The sequence below is a fragment of the Haliaeetus leucocephalus genome, unplaced genomic scaffold (assembly GCF_000737465.1).
Source record: "Haliaeetus leucocephalus isolate CR32 unplaced genomic scaffold, Haliaeetus_leucocephalus-4.0 Scaffold217, whole genome shotgun sequence".
NCBI classification, from domain to species: domain Eukaryota; kingdom Metazoa; phylum Chordata; class Aves; order Accipitriformes; family Accipitridae; genus Haliaeetus; species Haliaeetus leucocephalus.
The window spans coordinates 7,341,794-7,364,234 of record NW_010972653.1 but is presented as its reverse complement, the minus strand read 5'-3'; the positions used below and the strand labels follow the sequence as shown (position 1 = coordinate 7,364,234).

General features: G+C 41.1%; 1 protein-coding gene across 3 annotated transcripts in view; it reads left to right on the top strand.

Annotated features, from left to right (window-relative positions):
* Window positions 1-636: 636 nt before the first annotated feature.
* RNF144A (ring finger protein 144A) overlaps window positions 637-22,441 on the top strand; it is a 60,396-nt gene continuing 38,591 nt past the window's right edge. For all 3 annotated transcript variants that reach the window (XM_010566702.1, XM_010566705.1, XM_010566700.1), the window contains exons 1-2: window positions 637-710; window positions 10,012-10,101. The gene's annotated coding sequence lies outside the window, so the exon portion shown is untranslated. The remainder of the gene's footprint in view (window positions 711-10,011; window positions 10,102-22,441) is intronic.

The following is a 22,441-nucleotide window of genomic DNA, read 5'->3' as shown; positions in this document are numbered from 1 at the left end:
CTCAGACAAGCTGTTGATGCCCATTGCATCCTGAGGTTTGGTCTCAGCTGATCCTCAGGACCAGACTTGGAGCCTGCTGGGCTCTGGCTTACTCCTAAGACCAAGCTGGGGTCATAGCCTTTGTGCTTCAGGTAAGCTGCAGGTAAAACAGACCAGGCAACTCTTCCTGTTAATTACTGAGAGGTGAAATCTGTAAAGGCTGTTAAGCACAACATGGTGGTGAACTTTGTGGTTGCTACATGTTGATGCTGCCCACTTCCGAAGGGTGCAGTGTGTGGTCCCTCATCTGCAGCTCTGATGGTAAACAGTTAAAAGCCTTCTAAGTTCATGGATTTTAATCCATTCATATTTGCCTGCAGGGTGTAAGTTTATCTCAAGGCTCCAAGCTAGTTTGTTTATCTTGTGATGTGGCAGTCCCTGGCCTTGGGAAAGGTTATGCTAGGAACATTTGTGCTGTGCGAGGCTTGCACTAAACAGTGCCGCTGACCCTGGCACCTGTCCATGCTGTTGTTGGCTCCAGTACATCTGTCCGGTTGTGCCCTGTACTTCGGAGCCATGTAGCTCCAAGGGAGCTGTTCTCCACAGAGTGAGGTCATCCTCCTCTCCGCTGTGGTTTCTCACCTCTGCTGCTTGCCGGAGCAAATGTCACCAGAGCTTGGCTCGTGTCGAATTGCTGCCGTCGCTGGGCATCAGCTGTGGTGGTGTTCAGAGTACGTAACTTGCCATATTTATCTCCTTTCTTCTGTGATGTGGTGTCCTGGTGGAGCAGCAGCATCAGCCACATACTTTGCATAGATATAGGTCTGAAAATCCATTCTCAAATATTTTACCAGTGACTGTTCTAGAGGGTGAAACATAGTTCTGGCTTGTTTTGCTGTCCCCTTTGCATGTGCAAAGAGACATTAGTAAGGTGATAACCCACTTCTGTCATCTTTTGTTCCAGGTTGACATTCTTTCACAAATCTCACTTCAGAGAGAGCAGCAATGTAGTTCTAGCTTCAGTTCACATTAGATATTTAGCTTAAAATCAAGTTATGACAAATCCTTAGACGACTCATAAATCCAAAGAGTGTGATAGTCTTTTTAGCAAACTGTCAGTTAGTGCTAAATATTTTCACCAGTCACTTCACATTTCTATTAGCTCCTTAAACAGCTGAAGTTCACAGATTTGAATTAAATATAATACTTACGGCTGTGTTCCCTGCCTTTCAATTTAGACTACTGCTGTGAAGCTTTATTATAGTTACAGGTAAATGTGTTTTCAGGGGCTGCTCTTTCTTGGGAAGATCACTGTTTTGCTCTTGTCTGAAAGGTCTGCCTGGGTTTTGGGGGGTTTCTTTGGTTTGGTTTTGTTTTCATCTCCTCCACGATTCTACTGTACTTGTGCAGTTCTCCAGACCAAGGCAGGCCTGTCCTTGTTACTTTAGTTAATGGGAATCATTGCTTTTGGATGGGATGATTCAACATAGCTGCCAATGTAAGGAAGAGTCAAACCATCATGTCCCCTCGTGCTAATAATAGCCATGTACCATTTTTCTGGCAGGCAATGCTGCTGCTGGTGGCAGCTTCAGGAAGGATCACTGGAAGGGCAGCAAGGTCATTCAGGATCTCCTCTTCTTACTCTCACCTTAGTGTCTTTTCTCATACAGCTTCATTTCTCATCCCTTGAGACTGAACCATTGTTTTTTCACTGAAATAACTGCATATTTCTTGCTGGTATCAACTAATTCTAATCTTGAACTGTGGAAGAAGGGTGAAGATGGTGCTTTTTTTTGGGGGGGGGGGAACCCAACAACCCCAAAACAAACAACCACTGCAAAAATACCCCACCCAACAAAACAGTTTCTGTGCCACCCTGGACAGGGTGTTAGTAAAACTACAGCTTGGAGAGTGCCAGGGTAAAACAATATGTGGATGTGCACATCAGGATGTCATATCAAAGTCACCTCAACTAACATGAAAATCCACTTGTCTTCTCAATACCAAGGGACCTTTCCTATGATTCCCTTCACATGGGTGACATGGGAATTGTCCAGCCCTACTGGTTATGGAGGTTTTGAAGAATTCACAGGATCTGGAGTTTGATATGAAAGAGAAGAAATTATTTTTATCCTCAAAAAAGAAAAAAATAATCTTTACAGTCAAAGAAACTTAAGGGAAGTAAGCTTAAATGAAAGAAGAAATCTGTCAGGTTACAGCAAGGGCTACATATTTTTTCTAGTTTAAAGATTTCTGATAAATATTTTATGGACTTTGGGTTTTGTTTCTTTAATGTTTGCCAATTATACTAAAAAGTTGTTAATCTCAGGGGGGTTGGGAGTCTGAAGCAAATAAAGAAAACAACCTTTAAGTAAAGTACAACTTAATTGCTTCAGAAACAGCAGCCCTATGTTTTCCCTGTGTATGTGCCTGCATTACTGCAAGGCCAGTGTAAAACTGCTGGGAAGTCAAAATGGCCCATGCCTTCATGCAGCAGGCTGCTCACCTGCCCTCTGGGAGGGGAAGGGGAAAGGGAAAACCAGCACATACAGAATAAGGTTGTGAGGTCAGTGTCTCTCTGATGGAAGAGAACAGCTTAAAGGACATGCTGAGAACTACACAAAGCTAAAAGTGGACAGTCTGCCGCTAAACAGGTATTTGGAGGTGGTGATTGGGAAGACAGGAGGTATCTGTGCTCTTGAAAGTTGCTGAAAGGCTGCAGAAGGTTAGTATCTGACCATCAGCAAGTAGGTCTTCCAAGAAGCGTGTGGGAAATGCTCTTTGTAGAAGCTGTAGACCTGAGTTTAGGTGTTTCATGTTAGCCAAAGTCTTTGTGTCCGCTGTCCAAATGTTCCAGTGCTTGAGTGGGAGAAAATCAGAGGTTTCTCAATGAGATCCCTGCCAGACATTCATCAGAGCTTTGATTATTTCCATTCAGTGAAAATATGCAGAACTCTAGTACTTGAAAATGGTAGATGTTGTAACATGACAATAAGAAATAATTTAAAATACTTATGTTCCTATTTGATATGGGCATCTTGGTTTTGAATACATCCATCAGATAGAAGCACATCATGTTTTGATGCATTTATAAATGGTCAAGAGGGCTTCCGATACAGTATCTCTGTGATTGCATCATTATATGATCAGGGAGTCTAAGTGCCAAACTGACTTTCTCTTTGAGATGGCTCCTGCCATTTAAAGCTAATACATACCTACAGAGACAGGAAGTCTGCACGGCTCAAAAGAGATTCTTACTCAGCAGCCATTCAGTACACTGAAACAAGGAAATGAGGATATTTTGAAATAGGGATACTTTGCATAAATTACTTCCAGAAATACTTGCTGTTGTTGAATGTTGACATTTCCTATGTATGTTAACAGTTAAGTAATATAACGGAACTGTCAAAGAAAACAAGATATGAGTTCCTCAGAAAAGAATAACGCGAATATAGTGGTTTTCCTCTCAATGCAGTGTACTTTGGCAGATGTCCTCTGTTCTGGGGAAGTACCACATATGCAAAGCACGCAAATGCAAAGAGGGTGGCTTCAGGGCGATCTGTCTCAAAATGAACAAGAGCATTGGGCATTTGATGGTACATCTTAAAAGTGTATGAACTCTGAGTGGGTCTTGCATGTCTGGTGACTTCGTGTGTCTGTAAATGAGTGAGCAGTACGGTATGACAGGGAAGACGTGAGTTATTTCAGAACCTTCTCAGAGGACTGTCTGGTGTTGGCCATGGAGGCAGCCAGGCTGAATGGGGGCCTTTGACTACTGTGGTGTTACGAATGACAGCATTGCATGCCATGCTATAAATGAGTACACAGAGAAAGGGCTGTGTACCCTGTATACAGAGCTGCATTTTTCTTCCTGACAATTCTTGTTCAGATCATTCCCATCTTCTTTCATTCCCTCTCCCTGTGTTCTTCTGTGTGTGTAGGGGTGTGTTGGTTGGTTGGCTTGGTTTTGAGGTATATGGGAAACTTGAGGCAGAAAACTGAAGATAAATCACATATTTAATGCCCTTTTCTGTCAATGGACCATAGTCCTCTATTAACTGATACAGCACCTTTGGTAAATGTGCTGATATGACACAAGGTACAGGGGAAGAGCACTGACAGTCACTGTACAGCTCTAATCCAACAGGTATAGGGAGAGTACCCCCACAAAGTTCTGGGGATACAGGGATTGTATGCTTTGGGGTAAGGCCATTCTACCAATTTCTTCTTGCCTCCTATTTTGCCTTTGTTTTGACTGTATAGCTCACTGCCAGTGACCAGTGATCAAACCATTGCCAAATCTTGTCCACCTGGCTGTACACTATACGAAATGCAGTTGTACCTCTGTTAACCTCTGTACCTCTGTCAAGTGTTGGGCAGACATTTTGTGGCCTGGAAGGAGTTGCCCCATGTGTTTCTCTTCACCCAGTGTGCTCAAGTTTCAAGGGGGAATGAATGTAGGTGCTTCAGGACTGCAGGAATATGAATCTAAGGCATTTAAAATGAAAATTTCCTTCATAAAAAAACCCAAAACAAACCCTTTTTTCCAGTCAAATACTTGTTTCACAGGATCTGAGATGAGCAGCAATTTTTCTGGTCCCTTTGTGATTGACTGTCAAAATGAGGTCAAGTTAAATCTGTGTGGAATTCTAGGTCAGGCTGAACCTGCCCTGAGACTCCTGTTTAATTTCTCTCTAGTACTTCAAGAGAACGATAGCTTTAAAAATTATTTGCAAATGGAGGAATTTAAAAATGGATTTATGTTCTCGTACATGTCTGAGGGATGGATAGAAGTTTTCCAAAATTCAGACTTTTTTACACTACTTGGCACTGCCATCAGAATCATAGTCAAAACTATTTTAATATTCTTCCTTAAACTAGACTAGCAAGCCATGTGGAAAAAGCATTTTTTCCCTACACAATATTAAGACTGTTCAAAGTGATGATATGCCTACATCCCTTTTTGTAGGAATCCATACAATATTTCATCAACTTTACTGCATTTGAAGGTCATCTGGAAGGATTATAAAACCTTCTCCAGTAAGATAAATATGAAATGCTGATTTCATTATGTTAACAGTAGGCTTTGATTGTTTGTTCTTCATTGGAGGGGAGAAATCAGTATAGGGAAGACATTCTCCATTCCAAGTTTTTAATCAGCAGGTGTGTGTGGGAAGTTGTCTTCTCATGAAGGCTTAATTGTGTGTGCTTTTCTATTGCACATATGATAGTAAACCTCGTAGTTAAAGCCAAGTTAAGACCACCTTTTCTTACAAATCTAAAATGACAAGGCTTCTTTTGCAAGTGCATCCAGGAGTTAGTAGAGTAGTAATAACTGTCTGGTTCAAAGCAAAGCTAGTAATTAAATCTTCTGGCCTATCATGTTAGAAATGTAATATATTTTCATGTTTTCAGCACACAGTATCTCCTGCATTAGTATGAATGGATCTATTAAAATACCTTTTATCACTATCCTTTGAGCTTTTCTGTCTTCATGAAATCATGTAGCTGCTTTATGTAGAAAGCCTTTAAAGAGCTTCCCACATCTGATCTAATAAAAAGCATCTTATTGCCATGAGCCAGCCAGAGGAATAGCTGTTCAGCTGTGGTAACCTGAGTAACACTTGCCAAGAGAAAATTATGTGGGATATGGAAACCCGAGGGAAGGAGGGGAAGGACTGTGGCAGGTGGAAACTTCGCACTCTGCTCCAGGGAGTCCATGGGAATTTCACCTGCTGCCGTGAATGGTAGCAGAGTTAGGCTGGCACTGAACAGCAAGGAGCCTTACCCGAAGCTCATATGCACTTTCTCCCTTCGCTAAAGCCTACAGTTGAGTTCTGCTTAAATGTTTCAAGATGTAACTCTGTGTAACCCCCCGGCACAGGGATTGCAGGGCTTTGGTTGTGGCGTGTGAACACCTTGCACAGTGGCACTGCCCTTTGAGGAGCGCGTTGTGTCCCTGGTTGCTGTGGGATCTCATCTTTCAGCCTGTGGTTCTTCCCTCTTTCTGTAGGGGTGACAGCATGGGACTGTGTGAAGCGCAGTCTCCTGACAAGGCTAAGGAGGCTGGTGAGGACATTGCGTTTTGCATAATCACACGTTGTCACCACCTTAAGTAAAGGTGAGAATCCAAAGCTGAAATTCCTTCCTGTGCATATAACCTGTCAAACTTCATCCTCTCTCCTGTGTGTCCTTTAGCTTTTGTCCTTGGACCCTGTGGCTGCCGGGCTGTGAGCTGCAGCATCAGCTCTGACAGGATGAAGTGGGGGGAGATGAGTTTCACGACCATTCATGCTGCCTAGCTACTCTTGGCTGACAGAAAAAACAGATGAGCCATGGGCTGTCACACAAATATAGAGCAGATCCCACAGCCTTTCTTTCAGCATCTGTCACCGGTCCTGTGCTGAGCCTGACACAGGTTTCCTAATTCTGCCTGTCAGCTTGTGGCTCTGTACAATAGAGCTTTCTTGTTGGGAAAACCATTACAGCACATCAGCAAAAGCACACTGGCTGAACGGAGCAGCAGCTGACTGCAAAATGTAAACAAGTAAATGTCTGTGGGAAATAAACTGGGAATCAAGATGCTCCAGGACTGGGCCTAGACCAGACACCATTTAACAGTTTCATTAGTGTGGCAGAAGCTTTAAAAAAAAAAAAAGGCCTATTATGCTGTTTACCAGTCTATCATTCCCAGATTTTAATGATAAGTAAGCAGTCACAAAGAATGATTTCTTTCTTTTTGATGAGTAAAATCAAAGGTAGGTATGCAGGGTGTGGCTGAATGCAGTCAGATTTCTCAGTGACGAGTTTTCCGGACATCCATAGCAAGGGAGACTGCATCCAGGAAATCAGCAACCCTGCAAAAGTATTAAGATCAGGCTGGATACAGAACTTTAAGTTACCAGTGCACTGTTGCAGGGAGAGGAGAGGGGCTGATTTAATCCTTGGCTGATGGGATTTATAAAAGAAACATTTTTCTCTTTGCATGGCATTAATGATAGTCATACTCAAATTCTGCATCTGGTCCTAGTTTTCACATCTTTAAAAGGTCTTTTGAAAACCTGCAGGAGGTATAGAAAAAGAGTTACAAGAATTTAGTGGTGAAGAAATTCCTGGTAGTGATTAAATGTGGAAAGGGTGGGGTGTGAGCAGCTTGCTTTGTTTTTTCCTGCACTTGTCTTATTTGTAATTATTGGATCCCTGTCCAGATAATTTTAGGACAGACTTCATCTCATCTGAAGACAAATGTCTAAAATTGGTCAGATGGATTGAACTGTCAGGACCATCTCTGAGACAAATTGCTCTGTTGGTGATGGAGGACAACGTCACTGGCTGATCAGGAGTAGGCAGCCGACTCTTAAACCCTGGTAAAAAATGATGAAGCTAAAACAGGCTGAGAAGGTTATTAATTATGGGGAAGGAGTTTAGGTTTTTTACATGAATTAAATAGCAAACAAGGGTTAAAATGGCAAGGCAGCATGTGGGGGAGATGCCATTGCTTATGTCCCTTCAGAAATACTTCTCAAAGTCAAATTGTCTTGGTTGAAGCCCAAGAAAAGGAGGAAGATCTTGAGTGCCTGGATAAGCATTTTAGTTGTCTAACAGATCAGAAGGAAAAGACTGCATTTTCTGTATATTATGCATGTTCTTTCTACAGGATTTAGATGTACAGGTTCTTGTTGAACATAATGATCAGCCTGCAGGCTGGAGGACTGGCAGGATGCTGGCTAATCAAGGAAGGGCCTCTTGGGAAAGCCTTGTGTGGGAGGGGAGATAAGAGGTTTGTCTGGCTCTGTGTAGAGCTTAACCTAGTAGCTGGATATCTCCAAGGAAATGTCAGAGAGGAGGATTGAAATTTCCAGTTTGGATGAGGAGAGAGAGTCCTGGAATAGGAGGCAAATCTGTGAGGTCCCTCTGTAGAGAGGATAAAGGCATTTTTGTGGCTGGAAGAGATTGCCCAGGAGCAAACAGGAGGAGAGGCAAATGCTGCTGATAAAAAGGGAATTGTTTCCTCAGGATACCTTCTGCCTTTGAAAGATAGGAGTGGGAGAGAGGGCCCCAGCGAAGACAGTGCTGGAGGAGTGGTTAGTGAAGTGCTGAGTGAGGTGCTGGCAAGGGCAAGATTAAGAGGAAGAAAGAGGTCAGGAGACGCCTGAGTCAGATGAAGCTGATGCAATGACAGAGAGTACTGGCCAGGACAGGTTTTGTGCTAAGGAAGAAGGGCTGGTAGAAGAGCTGGAGAACATCTGTGGTAGAGCTGTAGGAAAGGAGTTTGCAGGCAGCTTAAATGCTAACCATACCCCAACAGTATGCGAAGAGACTGAGCATCTTAGCTGGCTTGACAAGAAAGTATCTTGTACTAACTTTCTTATACTTTCCTTTTTTATTTTTTATTTTCTTCCTCCTCCCATTTAGAGAGTGAGAGGCATAACTAGAACCACTGGATGAAGATCTAAATGGAAATAAGGTGAATGGCTGCAGCTCTTCAAACCAGTAAATTGCCCTTTGTACCATTAGAGAAAGTGGTGGATCTCTTGAGGTGTCCAGCCCAAGGCAGGTCATGTGCCCAGGCAGTATTTGTTACCCATGTACAAGTTACTTGTCTTGCTTTCAGGGTACTTGAGAAATGGGTAATAATGTGTGGTGTTTGGGTTAACGAGCTAATGCATCCAATGGTCCTTCTGACCCTAAGCTCCAGGAAGCTGTTTTCTCATTTTGCAGCCAGATGCACCATAATGAAAATAGATTTTGTTTGTCACTTTTTTCTTCCTAAAATGTCAAGAGAATGTGGGAAGAGGGCAATAACACAAACTTGTCAGATTTTCTAATTTTCAAGCAGGATTTGTGGCAAAGCAGCAAGCAGGAGGGGGAGCTTAAAGTGAGGAGGATGTGCAAGGGAGGAGAGAACCTCTTTTTGGTGACATAGCTTCGTTGAATAACTGATCAGTAGCCTAGAATGTTACAGTGCATATGTATCTGAGCTTGTTCAAGTAAAGATTGCCTGAGCTGCCAGGCCATTCCATTAGCTACTGTTTTTTGCTTTTTTTCTAGAAGTATGGTAGATACTTTTTCCATATGGCATCTTTCTCTAAATGGAAATCAGAGAGGGGAGGATGAGAATGTTGCAGGAATGAAATGCTCATTTTTAGAAGTTCCAAAGGTTAATGCATGCTTCACTAATTACAAGTCTTTTTAAAGAGCATGTTGTTTAAAACTGAAGATGAATAAGGAAGACCAGAATCATGTGTGTTTGGCTATAAATTAATTTCAAGCTGCATTTTTTGGATTTGGTAATGAAGGACAGGTTTTATGTTAAAACTCTACATATGCAGTTTGAGGATATAGGTTTTCTGAGTATTCATTAGGAACTGAGCCGATGATTTCTCTCCCAGAAATAACACTGTTGGATAAATCTGAAAGTAGGAAAGAGCTTGAAGTGCAAGTAGGACTCCTGCCAATTGCTGTGTTCTGAATTCCTTTTCCTCCTTGGCATCTCATCACATTTATTAAAATGCTCTGCCTACAGACTGATTTTGCTCAAAGTAGTGGGCTTTGCATGTGGTTTTGTATGTATGTTTTCCTGGTACAGTTTCTAGAACTGTTTGCTAAGTGTGTGGGAAATTGTTGTAGTTCACTGTTGGTTTTTATGTAAGAAGTCCCTTGAACCTAGTGCTGGGTACAATTTTTGATCCTTAAGAGTAGGCTTTCCTGAAGTTCTGGATCAAGGCAGCTGCAGTGATGAAAGATGATAGTAAAATGTATTTTTTTTTTTCTTCAGGCTCAGAAATCCATTGCACTTAAAAAAATTAAAAAATCTCTTGTGTGATGGAATTAATCTTCCCAAGCTAACTACAAACTGAGCCAGTAAGTGCAGAGAGTAGAAAGGGTTAAGAGGTGAATTTTGTCTGTCTTCACTAAGACCACTTGTGCCACCACACAATTTTAAAAGCTTGTTGGCAGAATGGAGCTGTTAGTTCCGGTTTTATGCAGTCAATTTAAATAAAGTCTGACCCTTATTTTTTTGTCTTTCAGGCTTGTCTAATGCTACCTTGAGCCAAATTCCTAGACTGGTTGGTGCTTTCTCATGGGATCCCTGTGACTGACAAAGGAGACATTGTTGTGGTAGGTGTTTGCCTTGACTGTCTTGACAACACTTGGCCTGGGCACAGACAGATGCTGTTTCTAATGCAGCCGCTCTTTCATAGGACTCTTATGCCAAGAGGAGCTGGGGGCAGGGGGGGAAGTGCCTGAGAGATGGGTTTTATAGTCCTTGGAATTGCTGTTGTGTTCCCCCATAAAAATCAAAACCACTTAGCCCAAGCTACTACAGAGGAGGGAATTTGTCAAAGTTTGCTTTTAATTATGGAGCTTTAGAATGAAAAAGGTTGGTTCATTTAGCAATTAAATGTAGGAAAACAACAGAATCTGTGTTCTAGTTAACTTCCTAGCAAAGTCCAAGGTGCAGAGAGACTTGTTTTGGTGCAGTTTTATGGTACTACCTAAAATGGGTTCACTATGCTTTTATCTCTCTCTCTGACATATATATAATATCAATCTTTATAACAGAGCCTGTTTTGCTTTCATATTTGGTCCTTGATTTAATAGTTTAATGTCCCACAATACTACATTTTCAATTTTAAACAGCACTAAATCCATATTGCAAATAAGGAAGTGAGATGATAAAAAAGTGATTTCCTTTTTGAGATAGCTACAGATCTAAATGTACTCCATAGTGAATTGAAAAAAGTAACACATTCATCATCTTGTTTTCTAGAAGGTAGTAAAATCTCTGTTTAAATAATTGAAGTCTATTAATTTCTCTGTTTGGAAAAGATCATCCTGTAGATCTCACTAGAGCTGGAAGTGCTGCATTGTGCTTACTCTAATGCATGTCTATATGCAGAAATAGTGATGTTTTTAGATTTTTCATTTGCCTGAGCTTGTGATTTGCTGTTGGTAGCTTTCCATTTTCCCAAGCAAAGCTGCTTTTGTGTGCATGCATCTTCTGGACATAGTATTGAAAAGTCATATACTTACAGACTGGCAGACTTTCAATTTTTTCTCTTTTCCTTTGAAACTCATGTTCTTGGCTTAATTATCAAAGTGTAACAATGTTCTTGTTTGACTTTTTCTGATCACAGGAAAAACCCATGGTGAAGAAAACATAATCATGTCCTCATCGGCTTGAATTTAAGTATTGAGGTTTTAATGTAACGAGCTGTACGCTCAGCTTGAAGAACATGTCTTAGTGTAAAGAAGTACTGTTTAATTGTAAAGCTTGTTGAAATATTTTTCACCTGGGATTTTCTTCTGCTCACATTTTTAGTACTAAGTAAAAAAATCTTTTTTGTCACATCTTTTTGTACTAGCAGAAAAACAAAATTGGGAAAAAATGAAGAGAGCTTAAATTTAATTTAAAACCAAAATGTCTGATATTGTTTTCCATATCTCTTGCTTAAAAAGCAAGCTGAGGTTCAAAAAACGATTATACAGTTTCATTGCTTTCTTTTTATTTTAACTAGATGATTTAAAACTTAAATATAGAGAAGTGGAAGGGATTTCTTGGGTCTCTCACAGTGTGGCCTGTAGATAGTATAATTCCTTTTGTAAACTTTTAGTTTACAGGTAATCAGTATTTCTGCTCCCCCCTACTTTTGGAAAGCTGTAATAGAAACATATAATGCATCTCTGATACTTAGGAACTTGAAGAAAGTTTCTATAATAAATGGACAATGGCAAGTTTGTACATGTCTGTCCACGTGGTTAATGATGTGTCTTTTTTAGCTGAAATAATACCTCTCCCATTGTGTGATGTACATTACCCTGCACTGTGTGTATTCAGGGAATGACTATATCTCTTCTTGATCTCCATGTGTGAAGCTAAATAAGCCTGGGTCTGTTAGCCTCCTTTCCTGAGATCAGCTCTCCATCCCTCTCCCATGCCTTCAGGCATAGCGGTCTGCCTCTGTACCCGTTGCCCACCATGTTCTTCTTACCAGCAGTGCAGCTTGTTCTTATGTCCCTGTTTGTTTACTTTTCTGCTGAGGTGTTTCTAAAGATCCTCAAACCTCTCCAGGCACCACCTCCCATTTTCTGAAACACAAGGGGAAGAGTGTGTGTAAAGTGCTCTCGGGACCCTTGTCCAGTCTTTCGGAGAAGCATGCGGAGCTGGTCGGTCTTCTTGAAGTAGAAACCTCAGTTTAGTGTCATTATTCTGGCAAATGTGAAACAATCGTGGACTTCTACAATCTTTTGCGGACTTCTGTGATTAGTGTGATAGCAGCTCTGACATAGTGTGCACATACATAGCTGAGATGTGCCTTGAGTTTTTTAATTTTTCTGCTGCCTGCCAACCCTATGTCCCTGAAATGGCTCTGAAGGATTACTGAAACGGAGCATATCCTGGCAGAGGTCTGTATTGGAAAATATTTGTGGCATACAGATGATCATGAGGCATTTGTGTAACGAACAAGAACATACCATGCATAGCTCAGACTATTAATAAAAAGCAGAGTGTTGCCCTCTGATTTTCCTCATCTGGCAGGCAAGAGCCCACCATGCCTGTCGGTGTGATAGTGACCATCATGGCAGAACTCACTGATCTTTCCTGAGCATCTAGAGAAGCTCTTGTGCGGCTTGTCATCTTTAGAGATGCTTTCACAGACGTAGCTTGCCCCTGCTCATTAGCAGGGAGAGAAGAGAGCAGATGGGGAAAGTCAGAGTTTGCCAGTAAAAGGCAAAAATCTTCTCTAATGATCTAGTGTTGGCTTGAAACTTCAGGGCTTTCTTATGGAGTTGTTCATTTCTACCTCATTGTTTACAACCTTAAAATAGTAACAATGTTTCATTTTGCTGTGGAAGGAAGCAATCAAAATATTTTGGCTTTGCTTCAGATAAAGATAATGTTTTTTAAGTAGCTGTCTGTAACCCTAATGGCAGCTGAGACCTCTATAACTGAGTCAGTGTACCAGAATTTAGTGACAAGTGTGCAGTGTGGATGATCTAGCTCCAGTGACACATTTGTAATTTGCATTATTATTATTATTATGTGATTTCTTGTAGCAGTAGCCAAAGGCACAGCTTGACTCACTGCAACATAGAAAACTTCGATAGCTAAAATGAAATTTAGTAAAGATGTAAATATAATCTGCCTACAAAAGTTAAGTAGTATTTTTTCATCCTGTGCAAGAAGGAAGAACTGTACTGCAGAGGTGATGAACTCATTCTGTGGTGACAGCCACAAAGTAAGGTGTGTTTTTAATTATAGTTTATGAAACAGGATGTAAAATTAAACCTATTTATTGGCTTTAGTCCACAAAAAAGTCTCCCTTAATAGCAAAGAAAGGTTTGAAGGTGGGAAATTACTTTTTAGTAAGCAAATTTTTTGAAGTAAATTATATCAGCTCATTCTAGAGCCATCTGCATTCCTTTGTTTGCCTGGTTGTTTATACATGCAGGTCTGTGGCTTGCCCAGAGCAACATCGAGTGGTTCTAACCAGGCAAGGGCTTCTCAGTCTTCAAGGTCTTTAATTCTTAGTTCTGAATGTCTCACTATTACTACAGAAGAACTTAGCATCCTATTGAAATAAATAGCTGTAGGTTGCATTTCTGAGGCTTTATTTCACATACTGGAGGGGTTTTTTTTGTTTGTTTTGTTGTTGCTGGGTTGGTTTTTGTTTGTTTTTTTTTAAGCCTAGTATTAGTTTCTAGTAAGTTCAGATCGAATAAGATGTTTTGGGATTGTAGCATATGCCAAAACCCAAATGGGAGTTATTTCTGTCCTTCATTTGCAGTCTGTAGAACTGAAACCTGGCTGCAAATGTTTACTTTTTGAACAGATTCTATGTGTATGTGAAATCGGCTTTCAGAATAGTTTGTTCCAGGTTCTGTATAACTGGCCACTTTTCTGTTAAGAGGGGATTGCAAGCATTAGTGGAGTTGGGGACAGTTTTTATTTTACTCCTGTTCATTGAGTGAGAAGGGAGTAGAGGACAGTGACTACTGCAGATGCACAAAGCCACAGGGAAAACCAGTAGTATTCCAGTACTTAAATGTGCTGGAATGTACTGGCAATGTGCAAAGTAGGGAAAGAGGCACAAGTCAAGACACTTGTCTGCTATTGTGTATTTTGACCTTCATAGAGAAGAGTTAGGCAACCACTGCATACCAGTCCTTGTAGCAATTGCCTGTCTTGTGCAAAAGGGTCTTGTTGCAGCATAACAAAGTCAGTTCCTGAGCTTTCACAGGCAGAATTTTTTCTACTTCTTTTGAATGCAACTTAATGAAATTCAGTAAAGCAGTACTTGAGAAACTTTCTTGACCCTTCTGAGATTCAGACATTACAGTGGGGCCTCTAATTTTATCAGTTTTTCATTCTCCTGTTAGTATGTTGATCCCAACAGGGATTGATATATCTCTGTTTGCCATCATCTCAGCATTACTGAATCTTCCTCTCATCCCCAATAGCTAGAAATTCAGCTCATCCTCCTTTTTTCTTTAATTCTGGCTTGCTTTCTGCATGTTTCAATCCAGTTTCCCTTTCCTATAAAATTTGCAGGTTGGCTTGAAACCATCCTGCAGGATAAGAACTGCCAGTGGGAATGAAGCTGCCAAAGAGCTCGGCATCTGAGAGGGGACCTGTCAGATTCATCCCTTTCCTCTGCCACCGTGGCAAAAGGCTGATTTACAGCTTGCCATATTAATCAGCAGTCCTTTTAATGTCTCCCTCATAATTTTGAGGTGCTGGTTCCCATTTCTTTAAGGACTAGAGCCCAGGGCTGAGGAGGAAGCTGGTTGGTGGCTGGTCTGTCACAGGCACAACGTGAGCTGCACAAGCAAAGTAGTTTTCTCAGGGGCTGTGGAAGGAACTTCTCCAGGAACTTGGAGCCCTCTCAAACCTCACCTCTTGCCGTTCCAAGCACAACACCCACTTTTCAACCACGCTTTCTTTAACCAAAATGCAAATCCAGTATCCGCAGAAGAAAACACTTCATTTTGAGTATTAGTAGAGAAGGCAGGAGGGAGTACAAACTGTCTGTGACACAGGATAATTATATTGCCTTATGTGCTACATACCACTTTGCCTGCTTTTTCCATCTGCTGAGTGTCTGACCACTGCTGGCATTGCAGGAACCCAGGGCTCCTGGTTATTTCAGATTGCTAGCAGGTATTGGTGTATCCTCCTCAACCCAGCTCAGGTGATACAAATCTATGGTTAGAAGTTGAGCCCAGTTTGTCACCTTGTATTGGTTTTGTGCCCAAGTGCAAGAGCCTGTATTGCTGACCAGCACCTGGGGCAAGAGGTCTCTGCCCAGCAGCCTGAATTCTTGCTCTAGTGCCATTTTTCTGTGACTGTAATTGGTTCCTTTTCTATTGCTTTGTGATTATTTTTTTTCTACTGGTTTTTTTGGTCACCTTTATCAGGCATTTTTATAAATGGTTAGTTTTATTCATTTGCTAACAACCACATAGTTAGAAGCCCCATGTGGTCATCTTATGCTTTATATGCTTTTAAATCTTGTATTTGGATGTTTTCTGGTCTGCACGTCCTTCTCATTTTCACGGTCTTCTGTAGACCTTCATTAGTAGGGTTTGGGGTTTTTGTTCTTTTAAAGTATGGACAGACTACAGATGTGCTGGTAGTTACTGACCTAGTTGCTTTGTCAGTCGTATTCCCAAACTCCCCATTAACTCAACTGTGTGACTTCAGCTGTTATACTTCAGATGCTTAAAGCTTATGTAGCATTGCCTTGGCTTACAGCTGGTGCAATGTGTCTGGTGCAAAAACCTCCCTATTCTCCATTTAGAACAGAGTTTGGTATGGATGAAAGAAAGCCTGAATTTCCCATCTTCTGTTGCATTGTGGGGTTCTTCCTACACTGCTCTGCTCTGGCCTTTCCCACCTAAATCAGTTCTGAAGCCCACCAGGCACCTTTTGTTCAAGTTGCGATGCTCTTGCTCCTACTTGTGCCGACCAATGTAAAGGAGATGCTCTGCCTTTGTGTCTCCAATTTTTAAACAAATGGCTTGATCCAGCTCTTTTAGAGAAGCAGCAGCCAGCTACTGTGCTCCTCCCTCCCTCTTGTCTGTTTTTAAAGTAGCACTGCTTTGCTCTTGAATATATTTAATTGGCGTTCTGCTGGAAAGAAACTAAAGGGCTGCCTTTGCCAATTAACTAGGGCAAAAGACTGTATTAGCAGACAATGTAGGTTAACCAAGGATTTCGGAAAGAAATGTGGGGTACCTTTGATGGTTAAACACTTGTTCTTTGGCAGGGGGTTCTTTTTGTTAAATCTGGAATAGAAATTCAAAGACATTCCAGAGTTCAGTTCCTTCCTTCTGAAAGTTTTCTTCCTGTCTAGTTTTAATATTGACAAACTATTTAATCCTAAAACCATGTAGAGCTCTTAACTCCTAGCCAAGTACTTATTGTCCTTTGCAAAAAAAAAAAAAAAAACCCCAACATAGAGAATGACTTCAGGCCTGTGACACAGCTTACTCATGTGATAGACTATCTTTAGGAACATTAATAGCCATATTTTAAATGAAATTTCTATTATTGGCCTCCTAGATTGCTAAGTGCAATAAAGTCAACCAAGAGAGAGCAGTCGGATTGAGTTTGTTACTAGGAATATCTAAAAACAAACCACAAGCTAATTTTAAGCAGTGGGTTGCAATCCATGTTGTTTAGTTTAGAACCTCTGGAGCAATTCCTTTCCAAACATCTCTATTTTAAACTGGTATGTCAGACCACTGTGGCTGGTCTTTCACGGTCTCCTTAACATAAAACACCATGGTGACCATTAAAGTAAATAGGAAAAAGTAACAATTACAGAACTTACCAAAAAAAATTCATTTCTTAGTACAGTGGATTCCCTTTAAATAGTGGGGTATGTCTCAAGAGCTGGGTGGGTGGTGTGTGTGTGTGTACCATGTTACTTGGCTGGGACCATAATGAACGACCTCATCTGTGATCTTCCCAGAAGCTGAAAAGACGGCAGGCTTCTGTGGTTTATGTCTTGTTTCATTTGGGAAAGTATGAGTTGAACTTGGAAAGATTCCTACTATCTAAAATGTTCAACACGTGGCCTCTAGAAAGTGTAGAATATCTTTAACTACCATTTTTTAATTCAGCCTTTTTAATAATAACTTTTTCCAGTAAAACTTTGTTTTACTAAGGCTTTTCTGCTTTAGTTTGTAACATTGAAATAGAGTTAAATGGTTGATGTGATTGCTTCTGCTTCTTTAGGCTGCCTACAAAAGGGAAGGGAGGAAGCTACAGGAGTCAGAACTGCTCAGACAAATATGGTTTCAAGATACTTCCTGACACCCAAATGGGCCTAGAGAAAATGGCTGTCCACTCAATTCAGCTACTCATCTGTTTTCTGAGGCAGAGAATTTAGTACCAAGGCTATTAATCTTAGTTGAATTGTTTTACAGCTTCATACTGCTGTTAACTTCTGAAACCTGTGGTCCACTGTAGCATGCACTATGGAAACAAAAGAAAAAGTAAAATCTTTTTTCCGCAGAGGAGTTTTGCAGTCTGAGGGTGATACTGACCCTATTCTGGGTATCTTACAGTATGGAGCAAGACCTGATCTCTAGTGTTTAAGGTAGTTTGTTTGATTCCTGTTAATAAACTGGCTGTGACAGTGCAGAGCAACCATCTGAGTATCTGTTAAGGTCCTGAAAAGGTTTTTTCAGGCACAACTGATAGCCAAGGTGAGAAGCTTGACATAAATGTTTTATGTAGGGAGAAGCATGTCTTCAAAGAGCTGGCTTTTAGCTGGCTGTTTGCTGGCTATTGTTTTTGTGGGGCAAACTTTAGTCACCTTTTAGATAATGAGCTGATCACTTGGACTTGTGGAAGGGGCTAGTTTTATGAAGTGGCTTAGGGATTATATGCTGTGTATTGGTGCTTTAAATATATGTGTTGCTGCTTTATTTTGTTTTCTCCTTTAGGGAATAAAATGCTTTAATTCTGATAATGTTAGCTTCCTTTAAAAACCATCAAGACTCACTGAAGAAAGTTCTTTGACTGTTTTGTTTCTAAAGTTCTTCTTTATAAACCCCTAGAATGATGACCACAAACTTAAGCTGCCCTAGAAATGTTTTCTCCCTTGCCAGAATAAGTCTGTGCAAGTTTCCCTCGCTTTATGCTGCATGCCAGGTCTCTCTGCTGGGAAACTGTGAAGAATAAGTACATATTTTCTATCCCTGTGCCCAGCATGCTCTCTGCTAGTAAGCAGGCCAGCACTGCGACCCACAAGAAGCGTGCAGTGAGGGCTGCGTTTCAGTATCCTTCTGCCCACGCTCATGAGCAGGTAGGAGTTACGGATTGAGCAGAACGCAGGTGGTATGTGCAAAGCCACAAACCAAAACTCCTTTTCTGAATGTGCAGCGTGGGATATACCCAACCCACCAGAATTGAGTACCTGTTGCAATGTGTGTGTTAGTTTGGGGAAGGAGTTAATATGGTCTAGGAGTGCTAAGAGGCAATACAAAATGTTAGCAGGTGATTCCTATCTTGTGGGTAGGCTGTCACTTTCACTACATATCAAATCTATAGCAAAGGCAAATACTCTGATCACACTGGGTGTTTTTGCATTGCTTCGTTGTTTCCTGAGGTGTTCCCTCTTTAGCAGGATGAATTATGTGGGTATGTAGAAGGTGTAAGGGACTGACTTAAGTATCTGCAGTTTTCTCTTTCTAACAATGCAGTGATATGAAAGGCAACATGCTTTTTTATTATTTTATTTATATTTTTACTGCAGTTCAAATCAACAATGCTGATATATTAGAAAAGCTGTATTTAAATTATTTTTTTAATAGCTTATTCTATACTGAGTTGATATTTTCCTTTAATAATTTTCAACATCTGTTCTGTTTAGGTAACTTAAAAGCCAAGTCTTTTCCATAACATTAAAGGTTAAAAACCAAAAAGTCCTCATCAGCTCCATACTGTCCTTAATTAATTAATTGGCAGGGAAAGCCATTTACAACTGTAGAACTGCCAGTAGTTTGTTCTTAAGGTTTTGTTATAAATGAGGAAAGAAAAACTGTAGTTCAAGCTCCAAAAGCATCTTAATTTACTACAAGTAATCAATGAGTAAGAGGAAAAAACTAAATGGCAATGAGAAGTAATAAACCAAGGCCCAACACCTATTGATTTTTAAGAGCTGTGCTAAAGCGTACAAAGCAGTATGGAGAAAATCCCAATAGTATTCCTCTGCATGTGTTCCTGAAATCAAAGATCTGTAACTTATTGGTACTTGTTATTTAGACAACTGTAGTGTGGGTAACCCTGAAGGGAGTGTTTCCACTGTGGTCAACCTGTGCTCTTTCCTTTCTTCCCCTTACGCTTGCTGCTGTCTCCACATACCTTAGCGCTTCAGCTTTTGGCTTTGGTCCTTCCGCCCGTGCTGGTGCAGAGGCGTTATGCATGGTCTCTGCTACATGCTGATGGGGTCCTATGGTGCTGCTGCTTTCTGTCGTAAGGTATGCGCGTTGTATATGCATGTTACGCTGCAAACGTTGTTAAATGTGGGGAGAGGGGAAAAACCCACCCCCACCACCAACAAAGCAGGAAGTATGCATATGCAACAGTAATGTTACTGTGAAGGAGCAGAACTGGGGCTGATGTTGAGGCTAATACATTACACCTCTGAAAATACTGCAAATGCTGATTCTCACTCTGCAGAGGGGGAAGGGAAGGAAAACATGCACACAGGCAGCTAATGCACTGCTCATCCACCGAGCAGCCTGTGTGATGTGGTAGGTACCAGCCGATGTGTCTGCCTGAGGCATGACTAAACTGTGTGAGCTGCTCAGTTATGCGCTAAGTTTGAGGCAGAAGAGGTTGTCTGTAGTTTTTTATAACTCAGGTGATGCTCTAATCACTAGATCATTCTTCTCTTGGTATATGCAATCTTAGTGGTTCGCACTGACATAAGAACTTTCTCTTGTGTTTGTGGAAGGTCTTCCAAGGCCTGTGCTAAATGACTGGACTAGCCCATCAGTAAGAAGGGAGGAAGAAAGCAGACCAAATTAAACATCTGCCCCTAATCAAAGTGTTATTACCTAATAAGAATCTGTCTGTAAGTTCCCTGGCCCATGTGAGTGACAGGTCTGTGCCTAGGTGTGTGCTGGTTGAATGTCACATCAGGACACAGAGAGATGTTGTTGAAATGTGTAATTCTGTAATGTGCAAAAGGAAACTTGGGAACAATAGCACTTCAAGCTAGCTTGGCTGAGATGTTAACTTAGACCATAATGTAATGAAGCTTTGTAACATTGTGCTTAAAGGCAAACTGCTCCTCTCCCAGGGAGAAGAGGAAAACTCGTTCCAAGCTAGTTTCCTAGTAGGACAGCCTGACCTCTCCTGTTTGGCTGACCTGGGCTATTCTCCCTTGGGTACACTGCAGTGGAGGTGAAACTGAAGAACTGGATTGTGATGCAGAAGATGTGATGGGAAGAGGGCAGGCTGCTTCAAGCAGGAGGAAATTAGAGCAACAGTGTTACGTATGGGAAAGGAGGTAAAAGGACAAAGAAGAAAAAACTTGTAGGAGGATGCAGGGAAATAATCAATTGGATTTGAACATTGTGCAGAGAGATTTGAATCCAGATTCATCAAGTTTGTCAGGCCAGAAGTTTATTGTAAAATGTCCTAGCTGCTAGGTGTAATTTTTATCATGTGAAGCATCATGTGATATGAAGGGTTGACTCTGAGAGATGCAGGAATTTGCAAGTCATCTTATGTTACCCATTTTTAAATGTGGTACTGCTATTAAGAGAAACAGTGAGTAGCTAGTACTGTTGATCAGGCTAGATCCTGTTTGCAGGATGTATCAAGCAAGCTGTATCAGAGTTTTCTCAGTGTTTGAGAGAAAAGAAAAAAAACAATGACCTTACTGATCTATAATTTAGCCCATTGCACAGCCCAAGCCATTGGATTTATTGTCAGGAGACTGAATTCTCCCAGAAAGATGTGGTGTTGTGTGTGTTTAGTTTTGGTTTGTTTTTTTTCCCTGTTTGGGTGAGGTTTTTTCCTTTGGCTGAGGTGCCTAGTATTAGAGGCACAATCTCCCTCTGAAGGCCTTCAAAATCACTTTCCTTCCTCTAATAGGTAATGTAGGTTGTTACCTTAGAAAATCTGCTTCTTTAGGCACCAACAATAGGGTGTCTATCTGAGGTAGTCTAAATCCCATCCTAAGTTTCTCCTTATGCTTAGTGTGGTGTGTCACACCAACATGGTGAATGAGTTTGTATACCATGACATCTAATTCAAATCCACTGTACTTTTTTGTCCTCTGAAGACTAGAAAGGCAGTTCTGGGTCATATCTGATGCACAGTGTGATAAGGTATAATAGAAGCTGTTACTTCTGCAGAGAAGCTGTCCAGCTTCTAGCTAGGAGTTGCTGGTTTTAGGCATGGTTTTGGAAAAAGTAGAAGCAATTTTCCAGATGGCTGTAATTACTGCACAAAACATTTCTATGAAGTTTTACTCTTTCTATGAAGAGTCTTTCTCTTATCTTGTGCTTTGGCACTATTTTCTTCCTAGTCCTGTTGACTATATATGCTTTGTTGGTGGTTCTCCCTCTTAACATTGTTAGTGGAAGATAACCCTTCAGAACAAGGGAGAGCTTCATGCTGATCTCTGAGGGGCAGATCTGGGGCATGAGACTGGAAACTCGCTGTCCACACTGGGAGCTGTGAAAAACACTGTCTCTTACAAATATCTGCCTGGAATTTGGTGGTGGTTGAGTCACAGGACCAGAGAGCTGTGGGTAAGTTAACCAGACTTCACCCTACTCTGAATGCTGTTTTCAGCTCCCAGCGTTATCTGCATTGCATTTCAAGTGTAGCATATGAAGGGATGGTGTTTGTGTATGTGTTGTCTTACAGCTAAGATGTGAGCTGTTGTTAAAACCTGAGCTCCACTGTTAGTATACAAGTGACAGGAAGAGGGTTTGTGTTTTTTTCAGTCCCATGTACTTTGTTCCTTCACCTGAGACTTGTAAAGCACAATGGAAGTACAGCACTGGGCAGTGCACCAAGCATGCATTTTGCCATAGTTGCAAGGAAAAAGAAAATTTTAATTTCCTTTTGACTGGTAGAAATGAGAGAATTGCTCAGGTGGTCTCTCCAAGTGTCTCATAACTAGGGCTCCATGCCCCTTGCTCATCTGAATTTTCTCAGTAATTTTGCATAGCTTTAAATGTGGCTTCTAGCTTTAAGCTTCTAAGGCTTTTCTCTTCCCCTCAACAAAGAAAATACCCACAGAGCCCAAGCTTGGTGTTATTTAGACGTTGTGTAAACATAGCTCCTGCTTCGAGAGAGTCAACTGTGGAGAAGGAAAAACCTTGTGGTATGTTAAAGTTTCAAACTGCTCCTTACTGATTTATTGTTATTGTGGAGAGAGCTCAGAGTGCACTAATTCATTAGTTCCTTGTAAGCAGAGAG